This window comes from Lactuca serriola, chromosome 1, assembly GCF_051521515.1.
Source record: "Lactuca serriola cultivar US96UC23 chromosome 1, Lser_US96UC23_V15, whole genome shotgun sequence".
Lineage (NCBI taxonomy): Eukaryota > Viridiplantae > Streptophyta > Magnoliopsida > Asterales > Asteraceae > Lactuca > Lactuca serriola.
In genome coordinates this window covers 90,345,410-90,354,971 of record NC_136408.1, presented here as the reverse complement: position 1 = coordinate 90,354,971, position 9,562 = coordinate 90,345,410, and the positions used below count along the sequence as shown (strand labels likewise).

Here is a 9,562-nt window from a genome sequence, read left to right as displayed (position 1 = left end):
AGTGGTTTTAAAATTAACAAACAATAGTTATAAATAATAAAATCAAATTATAAAAATCATGGACAATAATTATTTAGTATATGTTTAATATTTAAATAATAATATTAAGTGTTTATTAAAAGTCTTCTTTAACTTATTAATAATAATAAGTGGTTTAAAATTAATGAACAATAATTTTAAATGATAATAACATCAAATTATAAATTACAAAATGTTAGCTACAAATAAATTGTATTTTAAATGAACAACATTAATGAAATTAAAAAAATAATTGCATAAGTAAAAAATTTAAATTAATCAATCATAACAATTGTTAAAAATAATACTAAATAGATATTTATATTTAATTCTGTTAACGAGGAATGTGGGTTGATGTCACTAAATATTATTGTTCAGAATAGTTGAGATTATATATATATATATATATATATATATATATATATATATATATATATATATAACATAATCATTATAAACACATATTTATATGTCGTCGGAGGTAGTGCTTCAGATCTACGTAACTCCGACAACAAACATATGGTTTGAGCAACGATGACGATGCAACTCGAAAACCATCTCAGGTAGGGGTGAAAACGAGCAGAGTCGAGCCCGAGCCTGGTCAGGCTCGTTTAAGTTATACAAGGCTCGAGCTCGAGCTCGGCTCGATTCGATCTTTCTTGTACTAAGCTCGGCTCGAGCTCGTAAGAAATTATACAAGCTCGATTCGGGCTCGAGCTAGACTCGTTTTTTGTTTGACGTGCCTAAATAAGCTTAAGCTCGACTCGAGCTCGTTAAGAAGCTTGTTTACTAATACCCTAAATCCCTAATTTCCCAAATAGGTTTTTATTTTAATATATGAAAATAATAACATATTATATTATATAAAGGCTCGTTTAGGCTCACGAGCCTAATCGAGCTTAGTGACCTAGGCTCGAGCTCGAGCTCGTTTAATAAACGAGCTTACTATTAAGCTCGAGCTCAGGTTCAGTCTCGTTTAAAATCGGTTTCGAATCGAGCTTTTAACGAGCCGATCCCGAGTAGCTCGCGAGTAGCTTGGCTCGTTTGCACCACTATCTACATGGGTTTTAGTCGGTCGTAACTCAACATCGCCGTTGGAGAAGAAGCGAGGGTTTCCAGACGGTGGTGTCGTTCTCAAAGTCGATATTGTTTGTATATGACCGACGACGACAAAACCCTAGATCTTCATATCTCAATCCGTCTTCTCCGGTATTGATAAGCGATTGGGGAATCAAAGGGTTTTTCTTCTGATTAGAGGTTGGTGGTGACAGAGACAATAGGGGGTAAAGATGAAAACCCTAATGAGAATGTTAATGAGGTTTGAAAGATTTTCATATCGGAGGGCGGTAATATTCATAAACTCCAATGAGTTATCGTCTACGTCGAAGTTGAAGATCCGACGATGACAAACATTTGTTTTGCAGGCTTAAGGTGGGGGTGATAACACGATTTCCCTTTTTTCTCCTTTTTTTATATTTATTGTAATATATATATATATATATATATATATATATATATATATATATATATATATATATATATGCTGTCAATTCTTGACACGACACAAAATAAATGAGTTTGGGTTGAGTTTTTCAACCCACCAACCCGTTTATTAAACGGGCCATATACGAGTTTCTCAAAAAATATGTAAAATCCATAAAAAATTTACGCCAAATTTAAACTTTTAATACCAACAAAAGAGTCAAATAGTAATTGTTTTTACAAAACATTTCCAATTCATTTATCATCAGAGTGTCCCAAAATAGATCATGAGGATGAGGAGCGGTACGGTCACGCCTTCGCCTTTCCTCACTCTCCTGAAGTACCTGAAACAATAAACTGAAAGCTGTATGCCCGAGGGCTTAGTGAGCTGCCCCCAAAATACCAATACCACGCTGGCAGAAACCATAGCCATAACGACCAATCAAACAACATACATACTGGGCCATGGGCCGGACCGGTCCGCCCTACTAGGCCTACAGTCTATCTGGATCTATCCTGAGCCTTCGGCATGACTAGTCCGCCGCGTGGGCCTACAGTCTCCCCGGACCGCTCAGAGGGTGTGTTGGCCTTCAGCACAAAGCAGGACCGTCTCAACCCAACCAACAAGCAAATAACCATGTACGTATACTATCATATACTGGCACATACACATAGCAAACATATCTATCTCGCTGACCATCAATCATAGAGTTTCACTCGTAACTAGAGCATCGACCTAACAGGTCACTAACGTGCCAATCCTTACGGATCATAAAAGCATAACATACTATCTATCCTGATTCCGATCTAACAGATCAGAATCATATGTAGCATACCATGACAACTAATCTAACCGATCTCTAGCATAGCAACCATCCTAAACAGGATGAATTCTTACATAGCAATAACATAACACCCATCCTAAACCAGGATGAAATCTAACATGGCAATAACAAAGCAACCATCCTAAACCAGGATGTAAATCATAAGGGTCGGCCTTGGTGCCGTAGACCCTATCGATATAGTGAGGATAACTCACTTGCAACTGTCGACTTGAAGAAATAAGGCCACGCTGCTCCGACCACCAACACGAACTCCACCACTAATCATTACCAAATAACCAAAACCAATTAACACCAATAATTACCAAAATACCCTTGGAAGTCAACTGGTTAACCCTTGGTCAAGGTCAAAGTCCTCAGTCAAAGTTAACCTTCCTGGTTGACACTACTCGCCGTGTCAAACCGTTGACTCGTCAAGTTCCTATGCTCAGAAACTCCCATGCCACGACTCAACTCACCATGTCGCCCCAAGACTCGTCGAGTCCAACAAGCTCCGAGTCCCTTCCTACTCAACTCACTGAGTCGTCCCTCGACTCATCGATTCACAGCTCAACCAAAAAGGTTAGGACTTCTCGACCAGACTCGCCGAGTCCGAGAACAGACTCGCCGAGTCCAAGGCAATATTCAACAGACTCGCCGAGTTGTTCTTCCAACTCGTCGAGTCTATACACATATTCATACAACTCGCCGAGTCGCTTCAGTTCTTAATCCATACAGTGGCTTTCTACGCCATGCAACAACTCCGTATTGTAGATCCAAGCTTCTAGGGCATGATTATCACGTAGAGTTGCAAACTTTACGTGTATGCAAGGCTCTAGGGGCTCTAAATGACCAAACTAAGCTTCCAATGGAGCTTTACACCTTAGAAGAGTCTCATCCTTGCAAGAACTAGAAGCTTTATGGGCTTAGGACTCAAAAGAGGTTCAGATCTGAAGTTTCAGCTTCAGATCTAGCTTCCATAATAAAATTCCTTAACCAAGGAAAGCCCTAGCCTCCACATATGAATGATTCTAGAAGAAAAGGTTAAGATAACAGCTTATTACCTCCCAAAACGTGCCCAAACTGGAGTGGGATCTTGATTCACACGAAATCGTTGGTGCTAGCCTCTTGATCTACAAGTCCTCTTCACAAAGTTCACTCCTCAAAGCTCCAAACACTTCTCCAAGCTCACACTCTCGGATACTAGGGCTTCTGGAAGTCTCTGGGGGATTAGGGGTCTGGGTGAAGGACATAAAGTCCTTTAAATAGGGGGCAACCCCAAAGATTAGGGTTTTTCTCATTCCAGCACCAACTCGCCGAGTCCAGTCGCTGACTCGCCGGGTTGGTCACTTTAACATATGACCAGAACCGCGACTCGACTCGTCGAGTCTACCCATCGACTCGCCGAGTCGATCTTCCTTATTTACACTAAGAACCCTAAACTTACACTTCTGAACTCTTGGTGTTACAAAATAAACGGGTTGATCCACCCCCGTTTATATTTTTAATAAAAATTATTTTATGTTTAAATGTATTTATGTATCAAGTATTAATATTTAATAAGTATTATATAATTTATACCATTGATTCATAGACCATTTGACTTTTTTGACATTTTGACTCGTGGTGTATGACCTAAAGCCGTAAGTCGTAACATGTAAGGCTAAGACTGTAACCATTTTGCCCATTTGCCCTAAATAATAATGTCAAAATCAAATGGCATATGAGCGTATCTCCCTTTTCCAGACTTCCAGTCTCCCGGACTCCTACAGTCCTACTTTCCCCTATGTTACTCTTGATCAAGATCAGGTATCGAAATGGTGTTTGGAGAATTGACTTTGTTTTTTGGGAGAAAAAAATGGGAAAATTGGCTATTACTTTAGCACTTGTATTATCTATGTTTGTATTAATGTGTAGTTTGAACATGTTTCTATGAATGTTTTTAATTTTCTTTTGGATGTTTAAGACTTAAGTGTCTAAAATTCGGATATGTTTGCATCAACCATCAAGAATTTTTTCATGTTTAATTGTCAATTTTATTTATGGAATCTAACCCACGCACTCAAATTTGACCCACGAACCCGCCAACTTGTGAACCCGTATAAATAAATGGGTTGGCGGGTCATATATGGGTTTATGTTCCAAACCTGCCAACCCGTGACCTGTATATTTAAATGGGTCATGTTTGGGTTGACATATTTTGACCCGTCAACCCACCAACCCGCGACATGCCAACCCGAACACGACATGATTAGCAGGCCTAATATATATATATATATATATATATATATATATATATATATATATATATATATATATATATATATAAGGTGTAAGACCCATGTATTACATGAGTTCATTTTAAAGAAAACAAATATGAAACTTTAAACATTTTAGAAGTTTGAATTTATGAGAAAAAATAGAAAAATATTGAATTATTAAAATTAAATTTTTTGTTTTTCTTTTAAATTAAACAAATAATTTAGATAAATAAACAAAGGAAACTAATAAACTTTAGTTTTGAATTTTTGAAATTAAAAGGAAGTCAATTAATGAAATTCATATGCATTTATTTTTATATTTATTGCAATTATTATATTTAAATATTATGTGGAAATTAATAAAATGAAAAAAACCACAAAATGAAAAATGGAAAAAAAAATTAATTGAAAATAACCACAAAATGACATGTGGCCAAATCAATGAGAGTGTGACATTTGACAAAAAAGTTCTTTATTTATTAGGGAGGATATATATATATATATATATATATATATATATATATATATATATATATATATATATATATATATATAGGGAATGGTTAAATGGAAAACATAAATTAAACCTAAAAAAATCCTAAAAATACATAAAAAAATACTTAGAGATCACAATTTTTTTTGAATTTATATTATTAAAAATCGCAGCTTTTTTATAAATTCGCAAAAAAAATCGATTTTTTTTTATTTCAAATAAAAATTTTCAGCGAAATTATATAAAAAGTTGCGATTTTTAAGAATATAAAGTCAAAAAAAAAGATTTGTGATCTCTAAGTATTTTTTATATGCATTTTTATGGTTATTAGGGATTTTTGTTTACCATAGAACTTATATATATATATATATATATATATATATATATATATATATATATACACACACACACTACCCGTTTACCCGCGCCAAGCGCCGGGTGCGGATATTTTATTCAAAAATTAAATTGTAGAGACAATTAATTCTTTTGTACAAATAGTTTACTACATATAAACAATTATCAGTATAATTAAAATAATAATATATAAATGTACACTCTTGATTACAAACCCGATTATGTCAAACTGTGCAAATGTTAAAATAATAATATATGAATGTACACTCTTGATTACAAACCCGATTAAATATTTGTTTTTTTTTTTCAGTATAATTATGATTTATATTTTTTTGTCACAACAGACAGATAACAGATAAATCGACACTTAAGTAACAGATAAATCGACACTTAGGTAACCAATATATAACTCACAGGACCTCGATCCATTCCAAATTTCCCATCTTTTTCCACCTTTTCACTTTCTCTTACCTTTGACTTTGACTTTGACTCATTAAAAACCCCTAAAATCCCCCTTTGTCTCAAACTCTCCCAAGAAAAAACTGCTTTTCGTTTCGTCTTATGCCCCCACACAACACTATCCTTATCCCAGCTTTTTACCTCATTAAGCAATAGACTTTCATTCCATGTTTTGAAAACCGGACCGGACCGGCCGGTTCGACCGGTTCAACCGGGAACCGGTCCCGGATCCGGTTCTTAAAGGCCAAAAAACCGGTAATCGTTTGAACCGGTAAAAACCGGTCCGGTTGAACCGGTAAAACCGGTCAAAACCGGAAATTTTAAAAAATATTTATTTTTTCATTTTTTGTATTTTTATATAATTAAATATAATTATGACATCATCCGGTTTTTCCGGTTTTTGAGATCGGTCCGACCGGTTGCTTTCATTCTCTTTCACATCATCTTTCATTCTTGGAACAAAAAATTCCGGTTTTGCCCCTGCCACCGCCATTTTTGGAACACCCAACACGTTCACAAACGAATAAGGAGCATTATGTCTTTTTTTTTCCCATTTGAAGATGAAAAAGCAGACAAGAAAACATCTTTAACATTTCTCACGTGGGTCCCCGTTTGACTTTGACTTTGACTACTCAAGGTCCTACTACCTTTTGAAAGTCCAACCACTACATGATCTGTTTTAGGCCTTAAAGATTCCACCTTTTTGTCTTCTAACATTCAAGGAATTGAAGAGAATGAAAACTGATCTTTGATGGAGATGGAAGGTAGGATCTTGGGGGTGGGGTGAAGTTTTTTTTGGAGGGAGTTGAATTTTTTTGGGCGGTCAACGGCTGCCCTTTCGGCCCATCTGACCACTGTGATTCGTGAAGTGCGATTTGGGTCGTATTCGATTCGTTCAACTACACCTACTGGTGAAGTGTTGCGTTTTAGGTCAATTGTTCTTTGTGACCGTTTTTCCCCTCCCCCTCTGTAGAAAATTGTGATACGACCCTTTGAATTTCTACCTGCTGACTTGTCTTTACTTGTAACGAATTGCCTAAGTGGCCTTTCAGAGCTCACATTTTGAGCACCTGTAGGAATACGATAAATTCAGTAAAACTATTTTTGTTTGGATAAATCATAGATGAATTTTAGATAACAATATAATCAGTAATGTTCAAATCCTAAGCACCACATCTCTACAATCAAATTAAGAAAGATGGAAATGACATCTCTCTGGTACTGATTATCCATCTTGAATTGAAAATATGCAGCTTTAAATACCAATTTCTTTTTTACTTTATCAGCATATGATTCATTCTTTCAATATATTTGCATTTTTACATGTACAAATAAGTGTTTACTGAAATGTACATGAACAAAATCAACTCTTTTTATTTAAAAGAGTATACCAAGGTCTAGGAATTCCAAAGAAAGTTTCGCTTCTGATGTCAAAAAGGTTGTTTCTTATTGTAAAATTGAAGTTAGGGTTCAACAAGAAGAGCAACAAGCAAACAAATTCAAAAAGTCACCTGTTTCATCAGCAATTCATAAAACACGTGTTTTCAGCATTATTATTACCAAATTAACACTTTGAGAGAACCAATATACCAACAAAGCTGAAACCTCAAAAACAGAACTTTGCCTTGGGTGACTACCGATACCCTTAAGCATTTTGATCCTTATACAAACGTGGGTTTTGAGGCTAGAGACACACAGACGACACTCGAACATGTAATAATTTGAAAGAGCTAGGTTTGACATCAAAACTGGAACAAAGAATCTGTATTTTCACATTAATTCCGACATCAAATTCAATCTTCATTGAGCCCCTTTTTTAGATTCATTTCTCTTGAACATGACAATTTCAACTTTGAATTTGCATTTAAAAAAAAAACTTACGGGTGATAGAGTGCTTTGATCTCATCTGAAAGCTATTAATCCTCAAAGTAATCTCAAGTGAGTGGTGCGAGTGTAGAGGAAAGAGGAGATAAAGAGAGAGCGTGGTGGCTTCCTGTCACCGAAAAAGTGTTGCGAGAGCACAGTAGGTGGTGGCGACGACGATCATATACAGATACAGTGAGTGGTGCGAGGTTGGAGAGTGGGTGGTGATTCACTACCGATGGTGATGATGACGATGAGTTAGGTGGATGAAGTGCGATGTCGCTTTTCAAAATAGGGTTTTTGCTATTTGTTTGAGGGAAAATGCGAGTGTAGAGGACAGAGGAGAAAAATAGTATGTTTACTTGTTTTTTATTCAATTTATGAAACGTCAATGTTAATGTCATTAATTTGTCAAACGAAAATGTGAATATTTAATGCAATTAATTTGTAAAACGGAAATGTGATAGGAGTATTAAAAGGTATGAATAAATTGATTGTATGTTATGCAGTAGGTGTAGTACCTCTTAAATTTCAAAAAATGCGCAATATCCTTAATAATATAGTAAAGATATATATATATATATATATATATATATATATATATATATATATATATATATATATATATATATTCATTTGAAATCATGTTAATTTTATAAGATCGTAAGACGCAATCTAAAAATAATTTTAAAATGCAAAACAAAAGGAAAAATCCGATAATTCTTTTTTTTATTATTATTTTTGTCATTTTCTTTACCTAAAAAAATAAAAATAACCGTTTTTTTTTTAAAGAACATATGAAATATTCTGATAGAATATTACACTGTAGATATTCCAATGTGAGAACATTCTAGTATTTTAGTAGATTTTTCAGATATGTAAAATATTTTAATATTCTACTAAAATATTTTAATTATTTCACAAATATTTCCAAAAAAACGTATTTTTTTTAATAAAAAAAAGAGGAAAATAATATTTAAAAAAATCGAAATTTTTTAATTATTTGCATTTTAAAAATATTTTTGTATGTACAAAATAAGTGGTTAGGATTGCGTCTCCCCGTCTCACAAAATATAATGGTCTCATATGAAATAACCCTATATATATATATATATATATATATATATATATATATATATATATATATATATCCTGTGTATCGCAAGGCATGTTTGGACTCTTTTGGGGAGCAAACAGTTCACTTTAAAGAACTCCCGGGGTTCAAATACAGACACGATATGGTTAGGGATGTCTTGTTTGACATATTTAAGCGTGTCGGGGTTTCCGCTAAGAAAGAGACACATGTTAATTTCTTGACTGACCCGACAGAAGGAAGGTCAACCCTCAGACCGGTTGACATTTTGATTTTTGGATGAATCGGAGGGAAACACTCATGTGTGGATCTTACAGGGGTATCCTCTCTCGTGGGCCTGAGGGCTGGGGGTTTCACAGCGGGACATGCTACTTTAAAAGCAGCTACATGCAAAGTCACCAAACATGAGAGATCGTGCATGGAAAAATCAACACGTGTTCATACCGTTTGCATTTGATACGTTTGGTTTCTTCGCACCGGATGCGGTAGAGCTTCTTAAAAGAGTACAACGAATCATGGATAGTAATGTTATATCCCCTAGATCTTCGGATATAATCTTTAAAAGAATTAGTTTAACATTCAAAAAGGCTTAGCAGCAAAGCTTGTTGTCCGTTTGTCATCTCACTCATTGAACGATGACAATTAAAAAAATTAAAAACCGAATAAAAAAAAAGTTCCGTTATAATAGGATACAAACCTTGTTATAGTAAAAGGTGTA

The 9,562-nt window shown here is 34.7% G+C and overlaps 1 pseudogene; it reads right to left on the bottom strand.

Annotated features, from left to right (window-relative positions):
• Positions 1 to 5,819: 5,819 nt before the first annotated feature.
• Positions 5,820 to 7,794, bottom strand: LOC145058766 (large ribosomal subunit protein uL2mz, N-terminal part pseudogene; annotated as a pseudogene).
• Positions 7,795 to 9,562: the final 1,768 nt, after the last annotated feature.